Source organism: Malaya genurostris, chromosome 2 (assembly GCF_030247185.1).
Source record: "Malaya genurostris strain Urasoe2022 chromosome 2, Malgen_1.1, whole genome shotgun sequence".
Lineage (NCBI taxonomy): Eukaryota > Metazoa > Arthropoda > Insecta > Diptera > Culicidae > Malaya > Malaya genurostris.
The window spans coordinates 323,130,104-323,151,358 of record NC_080571.1 but is presented as its reverse complement, the minus strand read 5'-3'; the positions used below and the strand labels follow the sequence as shown (position 1 = coordinate 323,151,358).

Sequence of the window (21,255 nt, the reverse complement as noted above, 5' to 3'; positions counted from 1 at the left end):
CTGTGACAGATAAACTGGCTAGTCTGATCGTAGCTTAAGGAGTGTATCGAAATGTAGTTAGCAACATTGATTATTGAATAAAAAAGCGAAAAAAAAACATATTTTGACATCAGTTTTCGATATATTGTAGAAAAATTACATTTTTATGCATTTCACTTATATATTGAAGAAAATCCTAGTTACTGTGAAACGCTCGCACTTTGGACTTGACATTCTTCATTAAATTCTGCACGGTTACTTTTGTGACTTTCCTGGTGGCAGCTGTCCAGTTTTTTTGAACTCCTGCATGTTTTGGGACACTGTACCTTCCTTCCGAAAGTGCCGCTTGATAGCTTTCAATTGGCCGAAGATCCGGGCAGTTCGGTGGGTTGATGTCCTTTTCCACAAATTGTACATTATTTTTTGACAACCACTGTAGAACGGAGTAGGCGTAGTGGGCTGAAGCCAAATCCGGCCAGAAGAGAGGAGGAGCCTTATGGTTTCTGTACAGTGGCAGCATTCTCTTCTTAAAACATTCTTCCTCGTACACCTTAGCGTTAATTGTGCCCTTCGTGAAGAAAATCGACGACCGCAAACCACAGGTACAAATTGCTTGCCAGACCAACACCTTCTGCCCAAACTTTTCCATCGCCACCGTGGTGTCAGCGTTGTCCAGGTCCTGGTACACAATTTTCGTATAATATTGCGGTCCGGGCAGCGCTCGAGAGTCTTCCTTGGTGTAGGTTCCGTCGTCGATCAGGATGCATCCGTCTTTATTCTGTAGAATCCGGTTATACAGTTTTCGCGCTTTTGTTTTGGCCTGAACTTGCTGTACCAGGGACTTTTTTGGCACCTTCTGTTTCTTGTACGTTTTCAGGGAGTTCCGAACTTTGATTCGTTGAATCATCCCGATGCTGGTGTTGAACTGCTTGCCAAATCCCGCGTCGACGCCGATGGGTTTTTCCTGATGTACTCAACCACTTTTAAGTCCCGGCTGGGCTGGCTGGGACCCGTTTTCCTACCGGATCGGGGCAAATCCTTCATGGAAAGGGTCTTACCGAACTTCTCGATAATATTTTTGACACTGGTGTGGTGCACTTTCACCCGTTTTGCAATTTCGTTGTACTTGACACCACTTTCTGAGCACCAAGTGTGCAGAATTTTCTTTCGCGTTTCCGGATCAATTCGACTCATCATTGAAACGATAAACCGTGCCGAAACCAATCGATTGCGCAGCTGTTATTGACATGTAAACAAACATGTCACCGCAAAACACGCTGCAAAAAATTAAGCTATTTCAGAGTAATAACTGTTTGAATGTTGCTAACTACTTATCGATACACTCCTTAATCACCTTGTAATTATGGAACCGGAAGTCAGATTTGAATAAAAAATCGGGACCTTTATATGGGGCTGCAAGAACTTTCATTTGCGTCGTTGCGATAGTAATTTTTGCAACATAAATTCAGTGAAAATCACGACGAAATTCTTTTATTCAGAATCATTGAAAATTAAAATATGTTTTTGAAAAACGACGACTCCTAAAATAACGTGTTCACTTGCGTTCATTGCTTCAGTTTTGATTTTGTGTTTCAGAATTTAAACACTTAAACGAACTGCATGAAAAAACACGTGTGCATAAAACCTCTTAAAAAGAAACTCTATGTCGAATTCTTGCAAATACCGCGGATCGATTTCACCTTTTATGTTTTCAAAACATCGTTTGCAAAATCATCCGATTTAAAATATTTAGATGAATCAATACAGCTTGTGTTGTTATATCTATGAAACAAATTAATCAGAGGTTGAACAAAATATTTTCTGATTTTCATTAGATGGTGTTCCAAATTCACAATCGAATTTAATCCTTGGTTTACGCTAGCTCTCGGAATATTATTCTAGCAACAACGGTCACATCAAATATGTAAGAATACATTCAAACAAAGTGTAACACTGGTGTTTGTCAAATGAAAAGCGTAGCCGTGCTTAGTCTCTTATGATGTCGATTTTCGGTTCATTATCTTAATTTTTATGTTATGTTTAATTCTCTATCAGCCGGTGGATAAAACAACACGATTATTAAATGAACATACTTCAGGATCAAGTAAACATTTTCAGTAGGTCTTGCTTTTCAATGTCTGCTTTTTGCTTTACCATCAATCTATTAAGTAACGCATTTTCGAACCATGATTAATTTTCATGGGAGAAGAGTTATTGCTCATGGTTTCATGAGAAGTTAAAATGAGTGGTTTCATGATTTTCTATTCATGACAGCAGTAACGGATTTTTTTCCATGAACCATTAAAATGTTCCCAAAAGATTACGCGAAGTTTTCCGCTACTGAGTATGTAAATTCATATAAAACTATAAAATTGTTTGTTGTATTTTTTTACTTTCATTTATTCCGTATTATTCAATTGTATGATATAATATGTTTCAAATGTATGGTAGAGAAGTAGGTAAATTCGCACAATCAACTAAAACGAACGATCATCTATATTCGTAAAAGTGAAAGAAGTGTGACTGTTTTATTCGCATTCACGTTCCCCAGTTATGTCTATGACATTACGCACCCGCTTTTAACTCCATACGTAGGGCAAATACGATGATAATTGATATAAATAGAAATTCACCTGGGTCGCGGAAACACATAAATGCCATCGATCAAAATATATAAAAATTTCAAAATCGTCATAATGTTCTCGACAGTATAACATTATCTGTTTCTCTCGTCCCACGATTTACGACTGTCGTAAGCGGTTTACGCCTGTATCGAACTAGGCATTAAAGCGAACTGTGCATGCAATAACTTTACATTTAACAAACTACTAAGTCGATTTGTGAAAATACTACTCGGATTCCCACTAAACAATCAGATAATGCTGAAGATGCATCCAGTTTGTGCTTGTATAAAGCTATAAATGATACTGTCTTGAGGCATGGAATCAACTCCTTGAAGGTTAAGAACAGATGTTTCAGTTTGCAAGGCTTGTTTCATATCTTAAATCATACTAGTTTAACATATATAAGTGAAAAGCTTCATCATACAAATACTTCGATTATAACAGGCTTTTTTCATAAACCATTCGACTAAGTTCGTCTAGATAATATATCTAATATCAGATGTACAACTTTGCTTCCGCCGTTTTTTTCTACCAAAATTAAAAGCTTTATTACGAAAAATTGCTTACAGATGTATTATTCAATGTATTGTCCGTCGCTAGCGACAACTTTCTCCAATCTTTCCGATAAATTTTGGATCCTGGCTCGAAAAAAGGACGTCTTTTGACGCTATCCATAGAGCAATCCATTTTTCCAACTCTTCGAAGGATTGAAAATGTTGATCTGCCAGGCTGTGTGCCATCGAACGGAATAGGCGGAAGTCAGAAGGGGCGACATCTAGGGAATACGGCTGGTGAGGCAAGACTTCCCATTTCAGCGTTTCCAGGTACTTTTTGATCACTTTTGCGACGTGAGGCCGAGCATTGTCGTGTTGGAGGATGACTTTGTCATGTCGCTCTTGATATTTTTAGCGCGCGACTAAGGCGCATCAGTTGCATTCGGTAGCGATCTCCTGTGATGGTTTCACCCGGTTTTAAAAGATCGTAGTAAATCACACCTAGCTGATCCCACCGAATACAAATCATAACCTTGACGCCGTAAATATTCGATTTTGCCTTCGACGAAGTAGCATGCCCGGGCTTTCTTCATTATTTTCTGCGTTTAGGATTATCGTATCGAACTCACTTTTCATCACCGGTTACGATTCGATGTAAAAACCCCTTACGATTTTGTCTTTGAAGCAGTTGCTCACATACAAATAGACGGCGCTCGATGTCCCTCGGTTTCAACACGTACGGCACCCAGTTTCCTTCTTTCTGAATCATGCCCAGGGCCTTGAGACGTTTTGAAATGGCTTACTGACTCACTCCCAACGATTCGGTAAGCTCTTCTTGGGTTTGGCACGAATCTTCTTCAAGCAATGCTTCTAGTTGTTCATCTTTGAAGGTTTTTTCTCTTCCACCACCATCTTTGTCTTCGACATCGAAATCACCATTTATTAAAACGTTGAAACCACTCTCGACACGTTCTTTCACTCAGAGCAGCATCACAGTAATATTCTGAGAGCATTCGATGCGCTTCAGCTGCATTTTTTCGAATTGTAACAGAAAAGTAAAACTTCCCGCAAATGGCGAGAATTGGGCACATAAACAGACATTTTCGAGCGTAAATAATACAAAAACATGAACAACTGTCACTGAAACGGCGATGACAATTCGTTAGGCACTGTACACACTCACTTTAAAGGCATTATCATCTATGTATTTTGACCAGCCTCAGCTGGTACAGCCACCTATCGGAAAACGGCGGAAGCAAAGTTGTACACCTGATATATCAGCTCGTTTTCTTTGTAAATGAGATTTTTATTCCTAGTAACCGCTGTGGAAGAATTTGAACCTTGAAGTGTAGTTCTTCACCACACTATACTACTGACACCAGCTGTCAGTAGCATAGTGTGGTAAAGAACTACACTTGTTACACGACCATACTTGGGGACTTGAATTTAGTGTTCGAGTAGAAGGTAAAATAGAATTCATTTCTTTCTTCTGATTGGTTATCCGTTCTAATTTTTCAACTGATTCAATCTAGAACACCTATCCATCTTCTCATTTCATACCTTTCGCCTCTATCAGTTAATGCTTGCCGAAAAGAATCAATCAAAATCGATATAGTAGACAGTATGCAGCTAATCAAACTAAATAACATACGTATTGGTTTTGCATGAGCATTTGAGTATAAGAAAGCTCTGTTCAAAGTAAGTGCCGCGTTTGCTCACTGTTGACCAAAAACGAGAACGCGTTTATGATTCTGAGCAGTGTTTGGCCATGTTTATACGTAGCAAACCGGAATTTTTACGTCGATATGTGACAATGGATGAAACATGGATATTTATCGACTACCTTGAGAAAGGACATGCTATTAATAGTGAATATTATATAGCGTTAATGAAGCGTTTGAAGATTGAATTTGCAAAAAACTACCGCATATGTCAAAGAAAAAAAAATTGTTTCATCAAAACAACGCATCGTGTCATTCGCTTGATTTCGCTCCCTGCGACTACTGGCTGTTCGCAGACCTGAAAAAATGCTTCCCGGTAATACACTTTGCACGAATGAAGAGGTTATCGCTGAAACTGGGGGACTTCCGGTTCCGGAGTTGCAGGGCGATGAGTGTCAAAGTTTTCAAATCGCCATATAGAGTAACAATATGTACAACACCGAAAGAAGAAGAAAACACAAAACGAACAAGGCGTGCTTTGTTCTATTTCGAACACGTTGTGTAGTGATGACAATAATAATAATAATAATAATAATAATAATAATAATAATAATAATAATAATAATAATAATAATAATAATAATAATAATAATAATAATAATAATAATAATAATAATAATAATAATATTAATAGTAATAATAATAATAGTAATAATAATAATAATAATAATAATAAAAATAATAATCCTATTACATGTTTTATGCTGTTTAGCTTATGCAGAAGTAACAGAAACGCAGGTTCGTTTTGTTTGTTAGTTTTCGTTAAATTGGTTTAATCGAAATTTAGAGCTGTGCGCCACCGCGCCACGCCGCCGCCGCCGATAATTTCGACACGCCGCCAATTTAAGAAAAAGATGATCAGCGCGCCGGTTATTCCATTTTAATCGTGCCGCCGATAATATTACATCAGCCGAAAAAATTATTTTATCAATGTGGAAAATTGTTCACAGTTTTCATGAAAATTCATTGAAAATTACAGTACAGTCACTTTCCTCCTACTTATACCGAAAATCAGTACTACCGTTGTCAACCGAAGCCAATGTCATTTGATTCAAAGTCTATTTTCTGTCTTTATTTAAAAGGTTTTGAGCTATTGGCACATTATCGCAACATTATCGGTCGCGACATCTGAAAATGAAAAATGGAACCAAGAAAAGGAGGGTTCTTCCGAAAAAAATAAATAATGTTAGGTTTTTTCGGAATAACATTTTTTTAGAAACCAGTGTAGTGTTGATTTCTCGGGTACTAGAATGTTTAGCGATCGAGTACCATTTATTTTGGATACTTTATTTGTTATTTCCGGGCATTCGAAAAATGGTATTGAACAAAGTTTCATGTTCCATTCTAAATAAACGTTAGTTTTCGCACAATAAATTAAGATCAACGTTACCAACTCAAAGTAAAAACATTTTCTTCTACTTCTACTATGACTTTTCAAATGAATTTACCCGTTTGTATAAGAAATCGTTACTAATGTGAAGTAATTAAAATTTGAATTTGTTAATTTGATATTATTTTTGATATCTGAATGAATTTGAGCGCCAAATCGATTTTATGTTAATTACATACGTACGAAAAAGATATACTTAATTTTTGAGTTGATAAAACGATTTTTATACATGATAATTATCAACTATGTAAAAAGCGATTTGATAAATAGTTCCGAATAAAACTTCATATTTCTTGCTCATAATAAAAAAACCCTTTGTATATGAATGAAATATTTATTTAAACAATAGTCAACCATCTCCAAATAATCGCACTTATACTCATCTCAATTTCTCTTCTAATTCGATGCATTCGAAACCATTTACCATCTCTATTCACTACGTTGGCTTTAATGGATCACATAAACATTAGGTCTTTGATTGTAGGTCGACAAAACAATAAGATAGAGAAATTGTCCTGTGTGAATCAATATTAAAATTTTTAATATGTTTATAATTGATTACGCCTAATCGCGCCGCCTCCGCCGCCGATGTTTTCAGGAAATAGCGTCACGCCGATTCGCCGCCGCCGCTGGTCAAAAAGACGTTTCAGCCGCCGATGTTGACAAATTTTGATCGGGGCACAGCTCTAATCGAAATAGAGCATGAGGTAGTAAGTATAGGTTTAACTACGTTCAAAACTGTTCTAATTTGTAGATCATAGGTAGTAAACGAACCAACTTCGGCTATTCCGTTTATCTGAATCCGGTTTCGGAAGAATTGGAAATAGTGATCAAAAACTGCAAAAAGGAGCTCACTTACTTTTCTTGGAGATGTCCAAATCGAATTTCACAAACTTATAGGTTCAAAAGAAAAGTCTTACAGTTTCATACGGAATTCCTTAATTTGTTGTGGATACTACTTTCGGTTCCGGAACTACAGGGTAAACAGGTTTTATTGAGTTTGTGAGATTAGATCCGAACAAATTATCCTATTCCTATTCAATAAACAGTTGTTTTTGCGAATTTCACGATTATATTTATGATGTAATGAGTAATATGGGAAAGGCATCATTACACCACTAGGTGGATTAAAATAGGTTTTTTTTTGTTTTCAGAGACTAGAATTCTTCCTTGATTCGAGTGAAGATTCCCTCTAAATTTCCGGATTTTCAAGGTTGATTAAACATAGTTGAAATTACTTTATTGTAAGTTTACACCCTTAGATGAATTATTATGTGATAATGAAATGATGATACTGAAAGTTTCCATGTAAGGGAATATCTCTTTGGCAAAGAACAGAGAAAGAAAATTCAGACATCGGTGATCATTCAAGAAACAAAACAACTTTTCTGAATTATGCTTGAAATGTATTATCAATATATATGAGTCACATGATGGTTAAGAAAATTTGTACTTATGAAGCGATTAAGAAGAAGACTATAACCCTTCAAATGTAACACAACTTTGATATATACAGGAACCTTATCTGTAGACTTCACAGTCCGACATATACGACAAAGTACAACGGTAATCCCATTAATCAAAAGATGCTATTTAATATTCTGAACAGTTCTATCCACCTGCATGAGTAGTTCTGTACTCCCCACCCGTTAAGTGATGAACCCACATGTAGCGGTATCTTCATTTGAAATCATCCACAATCCAAATTGGCTTTAGTTATATTCTTGTCTTTCAAGCACCCTTTCCCGGAACAGCTTCGGCTTCGTCAGCAACACTGAATCCAAGTGTAACATCCCTCGCACTTGTCCGAAGACAAACCTCAGAGAGGCAAACAGGACAAGTCCAGGGTTGGAATCGCGCCGCAAACAAGTCCCGCGTCTGATGAGTTGGACTACACACGCCAACTGTGTGATACATCGAGGAACGGGCGGTATACAACGGATAACCATCAGAATCATACAGGACAGGACTGTGGACTCAGCGAGCAGAAGCGGTTCGGAAAAAGCTTGTCGGAAGCGCTGGGGAGAGGGCACGGTGGGAGGGGGGAGAGGGGGAGGGGATGGGTTACCGCGAAAGAAGTAAAACAAGAGCGAAGCCGAAACGCTTCCACAATTCCTCCACTCGAACAACCCTCCCGAACTGGGGGAGGAAGAGGACCAAGAGCAACAAGACGACAACGACGAAGTTCGAGCGGCACCAGCCGTACCAGCACACCACCGTCAGGGCAAAGCAGGGGCAAGTAAGCAAAAAGACATCAAGCTCCTCTACACAGAGAGTCAGAATGTGTTATGGAAGAATATTGATTTTTCTAAATGGTTCGATATATCTGCTGCTGCTGCTGCTGCCGCTTTGCCTTACCTTTGTAGGCTCCCGAGCCCAAGGATGAAGCATTCCGAAGCGAGATGAACGTATGCGGTCTGCATGAAATGCTATCTGTTGGCTGGTTAGGCAATACCCGGAGACAAAGAGCCGTTCGAATGAGCAGCCTACGGCGATGGCGGCATGCTCTCGATTGATAGCACTTTCGATAAAAACGTTATATATCCTTAATCTGCTGTCTAACACGAAAAATAACCACGGATTGTGATGTCTAATAAGTTACTTGCATCTACTGATAAGCTTAACATATACTTAGCAAGTATGGAAATAGGAGAAAAACGGAATTTTTCACAGTACACAGCCCCACACTAGCACACATACGCACTTATCAAACACCAGCTGTTTGTTTGTTTACACGCGTAACCTTCCAGTGCTAACAATAGCAACACTCACTGTTCAATAGTTGGACGCTAAATTCCACTGAAAACACTATTTTTCATACCGATCAATCCGGAAAATATGCTATCCAGTGTAATTCCACTTGATTAGTTCACAGGAGAAAAGTCGAACGCGGTCGTTGTCTTTGCGTATTCTGCACGGTCTGGCCGCCGCTCGTTTTGTCGCGCTTCCGTATGTGTCTCTTTTCATTCCCATTCAGTCCCTCTACACTATCGGTCGGTCGGTCGGTCGGCTCTACTGAAACGGGACCCGGTCTCCGCTGCGACACAATCAAGCGCACACCGAGAGTAGTCAAAATGGCTGCCTTTTTGGCGTGCGAGAGCACGGAAAAATGCATCTGAAACATTTAATATGAAGAAAATCACCTTAGAAATATTGTTGTATACACATATTAAAATGTGTACACACACACACAAATATTTATTTTTTTTCAACTTCTCACGTCTAGTGGCTCCTCGAATGGGTCGCGCGGTTCACAGTGAGCACCAACACATCGGCAGACATGTGCAGCGCAGAGCCGTACAAAGCAAAACACCGTTCAATCCAACCAAACGCCGCCGGAGAAGACCACTCACTCATAAGCAAAGGCGCAAAGAGCGAGCGACCGACCGACCGACCATTCGGCAAATCTATGTGTACGAGCGCGAAATTTATTCGGAAGGAATCAGATTAAACCACAAAATGAATCGCTGGTCCACGAAGCTAACACAACAAAGAAACACCACCAAACTGCGGACTCTGGTGACGACGCACGGCGAGAAACGGTTGCGCCCAGAGCGCAGCACATTTTTGTTCCATTACACAACACTAATTGCTTTTGTTATTACTGTTACTGAATGCAGGAAACAACAACGTACCACCCCCACATTATAAGCTTAAAACGGTCCTCCTCGCACACGCTGGAAAATCCTTGAAAAAGTCACTTCGTTTCTAATCACGTCCATTCACTATGCTTCACATTCTGCCAATAATGCAAATATTTATAAGCACCACCTTCGTACCTGTTTTTCAGTAATCAAAAAATTACTAGCGACAATTACAAAGAAATAAAGAAGAAGAAGAAGAAAAACGACGACGCATCGACACCGAAACGAAACGCTTATTGGTACCACGATGCTACCAGCGACGACGGCGACGAGAGACTAGACTGAATACCGCACCGCAGGGTAGGCACCAAATCCACGATGGAGTAAATTTATTTAGCATCACTCACAACGCGCGGCTACTACTCCGGTTCCGATTGCTATCCAACACACATAAACGGCAAGATGAACTACGGACGGGTCACAACACACTGGGCTGAACGGACGGGAGAGAAGACATACCTCTAAAGAATGGCCACTACCTGCTTGTGGATTGTGCAGCACCAAAAAAACACTTCCATTTTAGAAAATTAGGTCATACAGATCCCGAAAACGGACACCGACGAAGAAATTTCAATTGATTCTAACGACGTATGATGTTACGTACGGCAGTAATTCGAAAAGTTCCAACATTGGGCACAACAGCAACGAAGTGACACTCAACTTTTCGGCAAGAACACTTCAACTCGGTCCCAGTGTGAACTGAACTGGTTATTATGTTGGTAGGCGCTCACCGAGAGCTCAGAGTTCACCTTTCGACGGACCTGGCAACCCACGGGCCAGAGCCATCTCGAATCATCACCACCAGTCGACGATTTCGAACTGTCTCGCGTCGAGTAGCAACGCATCATGCACACATCCACAGCATCGGACCGACCGTAGCCAGAAACGCCAGAAAAATTTACTCTTTCTGTTCCGCTTCGACAGTTGTTCGATGTTTGTGCGGTGCTACTTCGTTGTTGTTGTTGTTTTAGATGAAGACCAATCTGTCCAAAGCGGAAAGAGGAATGAGAAACAGGGAGAGAGATCCTTAAACATTATATTCTTGAATAAAAAAAAAACAGGGAGAGAGAGAGAAAAGAAAAAAAAGGACACGCAATGAACCAAAGGAGAGCACACTTTTAACATTTAAATGAAATAAGATACCACTCGATGTTTTGAATTATGAAAACAATATTGTTCCCTAACTGCTCAATTCATGTAATTTATATGGCAATAATAATATACAATTTATCAGATGTGTTACGGAAGCTTCTTTCAGAAGATTGTAGAATTCTGTATCGATTCAAGCTAATTGAATTTTCTAGATCAACACGATGAAGTGCATGACAGAAACAAAAATTAAAATTTATTGAAAAAAAATATAACTAACATAAAAAAATTATAACTAACATCAATTTCCCGTTTTATGGTATAACCCCAATTCGCCTCTGTTTAGTTTTTGAATTAATATTCTTTTAATTCAAGCATCAAATAGGTATCCGAAGTCAACAAAAAGAACATTCTAATTGGCCCGCTAGTTGAGGATTGAAGTATTTTTTTGGTTATTTCGTTGTATTAATAGGAAATATTAATTATCGCTAATAAGAAAAACGTGCTCAACCTACCTAGCAGTGAGATGATACCTTTTTTTTTATCAATCCGCATGTGTTTTTCGCAAGAATATTCTTCGATATTTTAGTTCTAATGACATAATTTCAATGATCGTCGTTTCCAGCGGCAGTTTGAGATTTTAATCACTCATTACCCTGTAATTTCGAAACTGCAAATCGAATCGAATTTGAATCTAAAAGTGTAATAATCGATTGAACATTCATGATATGTTGAAGTAAGTTCCACTTTAGAGTTTTTCGCCATTATTTACGGTACTTCCAGAGCCGGTATTCAGGAACCAGCAGAACCCAAAATTATTCGTATGGCCATAAATTAATATGACGAATATATTGCAATATCGAGATCGGAAAATGTCTGTGTGTGTATATGTGTGTGTTCAGTTTTAGAAGATATTTGAACGCGCTTAGGCTCGTTTGAAAGCTACTGTCGGGCCATTGATCAATTTCGAAGATCAAATGGCTGTGACTTTTGGTTCCGGAGATATGATGGTATAAGTAACGTAACTGACAAAACGCGTTGTGTTTTTACCGCGCAAGATTCTCGGAGATGGCCGATTTTAACAAACTTAGGCTCGTTTGAAAGCTACTATCGGACCATTGATCAAGTTCGAAGACCAAATAGCTGTGACTTTTGGTTCCGGAGATATAATGGTATAAGTGACGTAACCGACAAAACACGTTGATTTTTACCGCTTTTATATATGAGGGTGCCAAAATTTTGGGATCACCTCTATTTTCGTAAAGCTCTAGTGCTCAAAAGTTTAAGCACCTCGAAAAAAGCCTTCATGCAAAATTTGAGCTAAATCGTACATGCGTAAGGGGTGCTGCCCGGTGGTAAAGGTTTGACAATTTTCGATCTTGAAAAAGCACTATAGGGGGGAGTACTTGAAATTTCCAAAATCGAAAATTTGTTTTGATGCCAAAAGTCTCAAAACAGCATGAAACGTCGAGATTTAGTGTCATCTAAAAAAAATTTTTTTTTTGAAAAAATCAACTTTCTGGGACTTCAACTTTCTGGGAATTTTGAAAAAAGTTCCAAAAAGTGAATCTAAACCGAAATTTTTTTTCAAGATGACACTAAATCTCGACGTTTTATGCAATTCTAAGCCTTTTGGTTATCAACTATCCAAATCTGCAAATCCGATGAACCTAATCAATTTATGTGAAATGGACATTTTTATCACCCTGTATTTTCTAAACCGCAAGTAGGACCTGACTAAAAAGCAAGATGTTTTATAGGAATAAAAGGTCTCATTTGAATCTTGAATGGTTCTTAAATTTCATTTGAATTTTAGATCGGTTCAGCCTTCGTCGAGAAAAAATGAGTTACGTTATTTTAAGTTCGTTTCTCATATCATTCTGTAGTTCTTGAACCAGAAGTCGGATCAAATTGGAAATTGGAACGAGTGCAAATAAATCCAGTATTTGACTGTTTCGTGTTCGAGAAAAATGCTCCGAATAGTGTTTAATATCGTACAGAATTCCATAATTTAGTCCTTCTGAATGCCAGAAGTGAGCCCCGTACAGTATTTTGATAGTTTCTTTCGCTGAATATGCAAATCCGGAATGAAATGAATAAAACTTATATATGTTGAAATTTTGGTGACCGTGTGATCGTCAAGCTACAAACGAAATCACGTAAAAAGAAAGAAACCAAAATTGGTTAAGTATGAAATCAATCGGCACTGTAAGCAGTTCTGCTGTAAAACGTTCGAAGAGCCAGTTTCGCTACAAACAAGAGCCATTACGTCATTCTGCTGCTGGTCGTTTGCTTTGGAGAAAAATACAACGAAAACTGGACAACAATGGGGAACATTATGCAAAATCATCCTTTCTAATGGTTCTAAATGTTATCAAAAACACTATTAGAATTACTTATCTGTTGAAATATGCCATAGGAAATTAATATAATCAGTTTAGTATCTGATACAATTCAAATTCTTTTTGTCTTTCTCATATAGAAAGGCTGCACAATCACTGAAACCCGACTTCGGAACCAACGCCATCTTATATATCATATACCATTCGACTCAGCTCGATGAACTGAGCAAATGTCTGTGTGTATTTATGTATGTATGTGTGTATGTGACAAATAATGTCACTCGATTTTCTCAGAGATGGCTGAACCGATTATCACGAACTCAGATTCAAATTAAAGGTCTTATAAATCGCTATTCAATTTTATCCCGATCCGACTTCCGGTTCCGAATTACAAGAAAATATGTGCAAATCTAAGAGATTGCGCACTCAATTTTCTCGGAAATTTCTTAGCTGGTTTTTACAAACTAAGATGCAAATAAAAGGTCTTGAAATTATTTAGAAAGAGCCCGAAAAGTTTATCCAGATCCGGTATAACAGCGCGATAAGTGAAAAAGTTCAATTTCATGAGGATTTTTTCAAAAGTGGTGCAAACTATCAACATCAGCTGTTACTGTTCAATATTCATAACAGCCAGAGCCATATTTTGAAAACGTACCGAAATAATTTGTACTCTCAATATTATCCGTCAATCAATCATCTTATTTTTTTGCCATTCTCAAAAAGAAAGGCTATGCAATCACTGTGAAAACCGACTTTGAAAAGACACCCGGAGGACCGAATGTCATATACCATTCGATTCAGCTCGACGAATTGAGCAAATGTCTGTGTGTGCAACAAAAATATGCACTCGCTTTTCTTTGAGAAGGATAATCCGGTTTTAACAAACTTGAGCTCAAACGAAAACCACTTTTGTCCTATAGAATTTTTGAATTTCATTTGGATTTGACTTCCAGGTCCGGGATTACAGGGTGGCAAGTGAAAAAAAACTGCAGAATTACAGCGTGATGAGTGTTTGAAATGTTAAACAGTCGTATAGTTAAAGAGGAAAAATTCTAATTTGACTCAAAACTTGTCCAATCCAGAACGAACCTCACTCGCTTTTCTCCTAGATGACTCAACCAATTTGCTCACACTTAGGTTCAAATGAAAGATCTTACGGTCTTTTAGAAAGTTTATAAATTTTGGCCGGATCTGATTTCCGCCTCCTCAATAACAGGATGATGAGTATGTTGAAGTAAACATTCATTTGAAGTGCTGTAAAAACTCTGTACTTTTTACAATCTGACCGCGACAAAATCATCAAATTTACCTAGTAGGTATTCTATTTAGTTTAATATTTTAAAAAAAATGATTCATTTGTCGTATAGATTTGGACCTCCTAAAATCTCCAACAAAAAAATAATAATAATAAAACTGCTCCGAAAGAGAAGACTTGTATTAATAATTTTTAACCTCCTTCAACCATAATGTGAATAAAATCAAAATAAAACAATCAAGTGTTACTGAATTGTACAACAACCCACACCAACATATGTATTTCATTTTCAAAGCTGACATTTAATTAGCTTATCCACCATAAGCTCAATCATTCGCAGTATAGATACATCCGAAAACGCTGTAAAATTAATAGAGCATTGAGGAGCTTGAACCAACTTCGCTGGTATGTGCTGCACTGCTACCTACGGTTGGTTCACCAGTCTACACAAATTGTTCGCTGTTGAACCCCACGCCACATGCGGACCCACGAGAAGAGGGCACGGGAGGGGAAACGATTAACGGCAGGTGGTGGCAAGTAAGCCTCTGACCGACCCTCAGAAGCCTCGGAGAAATCAGTTCGCTGACGGTTTGCTCGATTCGCTGCCCGGTTAGTCCATGCATATTTGTGCTGTAAACTTTTTTAATTCATTTCTCTTTTGTGTCAGTCTCAGAAAAATATGAGAAAATTATATATTTCACTGTACATGTTTCCTTAGCCTTCTCCATTAGCGAGCGCCGTGATTCGTTGTCGGTAGATTTTTGCCTGGTCGGTCCGATGTGTCTTCCCCACACCCGTTCACTCCCACCATTCGCGAAAAAGAGAAAGACCGGAGACCTTAGCCCCGCCGCCCGCTGGAAAAGGTGAGCTGCTGTCGCCGCGGACCGGATAACCGCTCGAATGTGATGGATAGGTGAACTCTGCTGGCTCCCAATAACGCGGACCGCGCAGTAATGTGCATAATCTTCCTTCGGGTTTCCGAGCTCCTCTGTATCTTCAAGCGACCGGTGAGGCGAAGAAGAAAAGAATCCTCGGCAAGAAACCGTTTGCCTTCAACTGCTGCGAGCAGTAATTTATTTTATTTACCATCGCGGGTGAACTTTTTCGCTTCCCTGTTTCTGGTCTCGGAGAACAGACATTGTGCAATAGATTGTGGAGGTATCGATAGTAGAACTGATCATCAACACATCCGACATAAACAGAATGTGCCGTGGATGGCTCGTTAATTCAAGAAAATGGAAGTAATGCTGAGCCTCTGCTATGACGGTGATATTCAGTATCACTGAACATAGTTCTAAGTACCAGTACAGAACCAATGCACAGGGAAGATTAAAGGTTTCAAAGAATTGTACCATTTCTGTATATTAAATTCTGGGTAGCCGATTGCTGAGAATGAACAATATTTTTTCTTAACAATAGGAATACAATTTCCAACAACAAGCCGTCAAAACATAGTGCTCGTAACTATCGAATCTGGAATGTTTTGAAATGTTCCTTTCTCAGTGCTTCATCAACCTTACCCAGCGTTCTCAAACATTTCCGTGAGCGATAAACGGTATCAATCTGCAGGACCACAGCAAGCATCTTCGTGAAACCAGAAATCGGAAACTGTAATTTAAAGTGTGAAGAACGATTAGGATAAACCCAGAATTGTCGATTTATGATATCGCCAAGAAATTCGATATCAGCCAGAGCACCGCCACCGTCTGCGAGAAGCAATCTTATGATCTGGCAAGGTATTTGCAGCTCGAACAAAACAACGGGGTTTCCGTGACAACGTAGGCTATGGATTCCCGAAATTCCAAGCCGGAAAGTCTGAAAAGTGTATTCTTCCGTACATCAGACCTAACAGTAAACCTGTGAAGTTTTAGCAAGCTATCGAGACAGTGGAGTAGATTTTTCGATCAATCAATCTACCCAACTAGCCTCGATTCAGACCAATTGAGAAATACACTGAGGTCTTTTTTTATGCGGTCTTTTTATGCGGTTTTTTATGCGAATTTTCATAGTCATGCGGTTTTTTTATGCGAAGTTTCAGAGTTAGGTGTTTTTTTTAATGCAAATTTTCAGAGTTATGCGGTTTCCCTTCTGCGTTTTTTTATGAGAAGTTTCAGAGTTATGCGTTTTTTTATGCGTATTTTCAGAGTTATGCGGTTTTTATGCGTTTTTTTATGCGGTACGTTAACTCGTATAGAAAAGACTTCAGTGTATTGGCCAAATGTGAAACAGAACTTGGAAAAGAGTGGGAGAAGAACAAAATGTTCGCTCAAGTTAGCCAGCTGACGGTCCATAATATGATCAACGGTATTTAAAGAAAAGTTCGATAATTCATCAAATCCAAAATTTGTTTTGTTATTTTTCCCTTAAATGACCCTCATTGTAAGTATTCAACATTATTATTTCTTTATGAGTTAAATCCAGATATGAAATGATTCAAACTTTAGAACGGTTATTGAAACTCAGAGTTTTCGAGATTCTGTGCCACAGATCACAATTTTTTTTACACAGTGGACAAAATAATAGATTTCTGAAGATTTTCAAATATTCCGAAAATCTAGCAGATTTTTTTTATATTCCACTGAGATTTTCATAGCTCTGCACGCTTCAATGGTATGCACGAGCTTTCTTTCACTTTTTCATATCCGCATTCACACAAAATACCAAAACTATTTTATTGGTCATGTTTGTTATTTCACAATCTGTCAGATAATTAGTTTTCACTTACAACGAACTGTGACATCTGACATCATATCACATAAGCAGTACACAACCCTTAAACTGTTACAGTTACTGTACTGTGTATCCTGAATCCTATACTCACTCGAAAGAATGCGGCAGCTTCTTGACTCTAACTCTGTACTATCACAAACCTTTCTATAATGACGCTATTTTATTCAATGCTAAACAAAATTGAGTCCTTGAAAAGCAAATCAAAAGCAAAGTTTTCATGAAGAACGTTCAAGTTTTCAAATGATTTTGAGGAAGTAGAATACAAGTGACGAGTTTCAGATTGATCTCCGAACTGATAGAACTATTTGACGGACAGCAGATACGTACGAAATTTAGTAGTACTTGGTATGAAAATATTGGCGAAAAAACAAATAAGCTTTACAATTCAAGTGGCAGCGAGAACCTAAGTTGAACTAGATTGGAGGGATTAGAGCGTTTTCCCAAGTTCCAACTGTCACTCAGCATGGCTAAACACGCTTCTAAAGTGCGCTCGCGTTTGCATTTTTTCATACAAAGTGATCATACCAAGGATATTTTTTCATCCGCAGAGTCTCGACTAAAATATGGCGTAATTTCTGTAATCTCGCGAACCTGCACATTTCAATCGGCCAACACCATTTCAAATATTTTTTTACATTTCGCTGTATAACCGCTTCGAATGACCTGCCGCTGTGAGGTTCATCGGCAGTGGAATTGCGGCCACCTCGAATCTCTTGAAAGTAACATTTAAAGGTGTAAGCTAAAGGAGAACTAGCCCCACCAAAATTTGACCTCCAACTTTTCTTCAGTTTCCTTCGCCATCTTTTTTTAAATGATGTTTTATAAGAGAACAAAAATTGTTTCGTTTTTATACAACATAATGACATGTCTACCTATATATGAAAGGTGTATAAGGCGCAACAAATCTGTTTCGTAATTGCAGTGCATTTTGGCGATCAAGTAGTTAATATTTCACCCCGCCTAGTAACAACCACATATGTCTTATAACTCATGTTTTCATTTATCTTACTAAGGTATTTTTCAAAAAAAATCTTTGAATATTGAAAAAGAATAAAAAACAGTTTGTTTGGACATACGTTAGCATAAGCTTTTAAATTTTTAACAGTTTTCAATCAAGTTAAAAGGAACTCTTTGTTTTTCTCGCATTTTTGCTCTAAATGACGGGTAAAAGTTTAAACACCTCTCACCCTGTTGTGCCGGAACCGGAAGTGAGATCCTAACAAAGGTCAAAAGCAGTCTATTTCATAGACGTTGACCTTTTTATTTGAGTCTAAGTTTGTAAAAATCGACTCAACTGTTACTGGAAAAAAGGAAGAGAGTTCCGTATTTATGTTTTCGACTACTATTTCCGGTACTTCTGAAACCGGGAGCTGGGAGCTGAAATTGGTTCGTTTGACCAACAACTTGCAGAACCTATAAATTAAAACAGCTTTGAACTCAATTTAAAAGATTTTTTCTTTTTTTGCCTTATCGCTCTATATGATAGATTGCAATTCTATTTAAGAACTGTCCCAGAAAGTATGGACGCAACCAAAAATCGCTGCCATTTCGCAATGGTTTAGAATCTGTCAATTTGTATGGCTGCTTACACTCTTCTCTAACCACTTGTGAAGTTGTTTGTTCGTTTTCATAAGTTTGTTTCGAAATGCGTGGACTTTCAGCAGAACAACGTCGAAACATTGTGTACAAATGGTGCACAGAACGCGGACTGTCACTGAGAAAGATAGCGAAAATTGAAGGAGTAAGTGAAAAAGCCGTGCGAAATGCAATCAGGAAGTTCGGTGAGGATAACACTTTTGAGGATAAACCGAAAACGGGCCGAAAAAAAGGTCCTGCTAACCCTCAGTTGGATAAACGTATACTGAAGGCGTTCGAGCAAAAGAAGGAGGTTTCAGTTCGGGATGTGGCCAAAAAAGTGGGCACTTCGAAGTCAAATGTTCTTCGTGCTAAAGAACGTTTGAATCTTCGAACCTATAAGAAGCAGAAACAACCAAAACGTAGTCCGAAAAAAGAAGCATCGATACAAATCCTTGCCGGGATCACAATATTATACGGTGCGAGCAGGGCAAGTGTTAAACCAGTCCGAGACATCGATTGAAGTCAAAAAATTTGGTAAGAAAGCTATGGTCCGCCAAGCAATTTGTAGCTGCGGTAAGATTTCGAATCCCTTCATCACCACTGCTTCAATGAACAGCGAAATATACATCAAGGAATGTTTACAAAAACGACTTCTACCCATGATTCGAAGCCACAAGGATCCGGTTGTCTTCTGGCCAGATCTTGTTTCTTGTCACTACTCGAAATCAACGGTAGAATGGTATACTACCAAAAATGTCACTTTCGTCCCAAAAGACATGAATCCACCAAATTGCCCACAACTTCGACCAATTGAGGAATTTTGGGCATTAACGAAGGCACATTTTATTAAACATGTCTCTGCAGCCGAAACCATTCAACAGTTCGAAAAAGATTGGAAAAAAGTGTCAAAACTTGTCGCCAAGAAGTCTGTACGGAATTTAATGAGGAACGTTCGCAAGAAGGTGCGCCAGCTAGTCCACAATGGTTAAGTAGCCAATGTTGAGAATATTATTCTGTTGTTGTAGTCTAATGTTATCAGTATATCGAATAAAATTTGAATATCTAACACTTACAGCGGAATCAAAGTGCGTCCATACTTTCTGGGACAGTCTGTATTTCCAGAACAGAAAGATACATCTGGATAAAACGCTATATCATCTTATGATAACATAATACTTTTTATTTAAATCTGAGTTTGCGATGATCGGTCTTGCCGTTTCTGAGAAATTGAAACGATTTCCGCACTTTTCATGTACTTCCGCAACCAGGAACGAAAACCCGGTGTACTCAAAATCAACGTATTGGGTAATAAAGTAACCATACCTACCAAATTGAAGAATTGTACGGCTATTTGAATGTATTTGGCTTGATTTTTCCGTGTCATGTATAAAAACATGCTCCTGAATATAAAACTTTTATACTTATTAGCCTGTTATTTCAGAACCGGAAGTCGTATCCGGATGAAATTCGGTAGGGTTATATAGAGTTGGAAGACCTTAGTTTGTGGAAATTGGATGAACGTCACTGAGAAAATCGAGTGCACTTTTTTAGTTCATTGGAAGTCGGATGCATATGAAATTCAATAGGAACCTATGGGACTATGAGGCCTTTAGTTTGAATCTTAGTTAAAAAAAATCGGTTAAGCGGTCTCTGAGAAAATCGAGTGCACTTTTCCTTTTCATTTTTTGTACATTTTTTCCGTTACTACCGAACCGGGTTTGATCCGGGTAAAAATCAATAGAAATCAGTTTGATCCGGGAAAAATTAAATAGGAACCTCCGGGACCAAGAGACTTTTCATTTGAATCTAGGTTTGTACAAATCAGTCAAGCAATCTCCGAGAAACGCTAGTGTACATTGCGTGTATATACACACAGACATTTAGCTTACTCGACGAACTGAGTCAAATGGTATATGACAGGTGGCCCACCGGGCCTCGGTTCAAAAGTCTATTTTCTTTGTGATTGGAAAACCTTTTTACATGAGAAAGGACAAAAATAACATACAATTATTTTATTTCAAAGAAATGACTTCTGTTTTCTGGTTATTTATTCAAGTATTGAAGTTCACTCAACTTCTTCATCTTTTTTTAAACAAAAAAAATTGAATTACAAGCCAATGTACCTCGATCTAAAACAGGTGCATTTGCATCAACTAAATGAAAGGATTCCCGAAGATGTTTTACCTTGGTATATACAATGGCATACGTTTGTTACGCATGGTCTATACCTTAGTATGTGACTTTCGACCCAGACACAAGAATTCCATGTAAATCGCTTGTCACCTGCTACCGTCAACTGACCACATGATAATATTGCCAAAATTTTGTTTGCTATGTAAGCCTGGCGAGAAACTAAACAAAATGGCTTCAATGACACCCAATGACAATGGTACTTCTTCTACACCGGCC

General features: G+C 38.3%; 1 protein-coding gene across 18 annotated transcripts in view; it reads right to left on the bottom strand.

Annotated features, from left to right (window-relative positions):
- Nucleotides 1–21,255, bottom strand: part of LOC131431358 (uncharacterized) — a 142,401-nt gene that overhangs the window by 111,166 nt on the left and 9,980 nt on the right. The window contains exon 1 of one of the 18 annotated variants that reach the window (XM_058597021.1): nt 9,988–10,111. The exons of 14 other annotated variants lie outside the window; for them this stretch is intronic. The gene's annotated coding sequence lies outside the window, so the exon portion shown is untranslated. Of the gene's footprint in view, nt 1–8,566; nt 8,893–8,980; nt 9,624–9,987; nt 10,112–21,255 lie in introns of those variants that run through there. 3 more of the 18 variants (XM_058597020.1, XM_058597019.1, XM_058597018.1) reach the window with 3 other exon arrangements.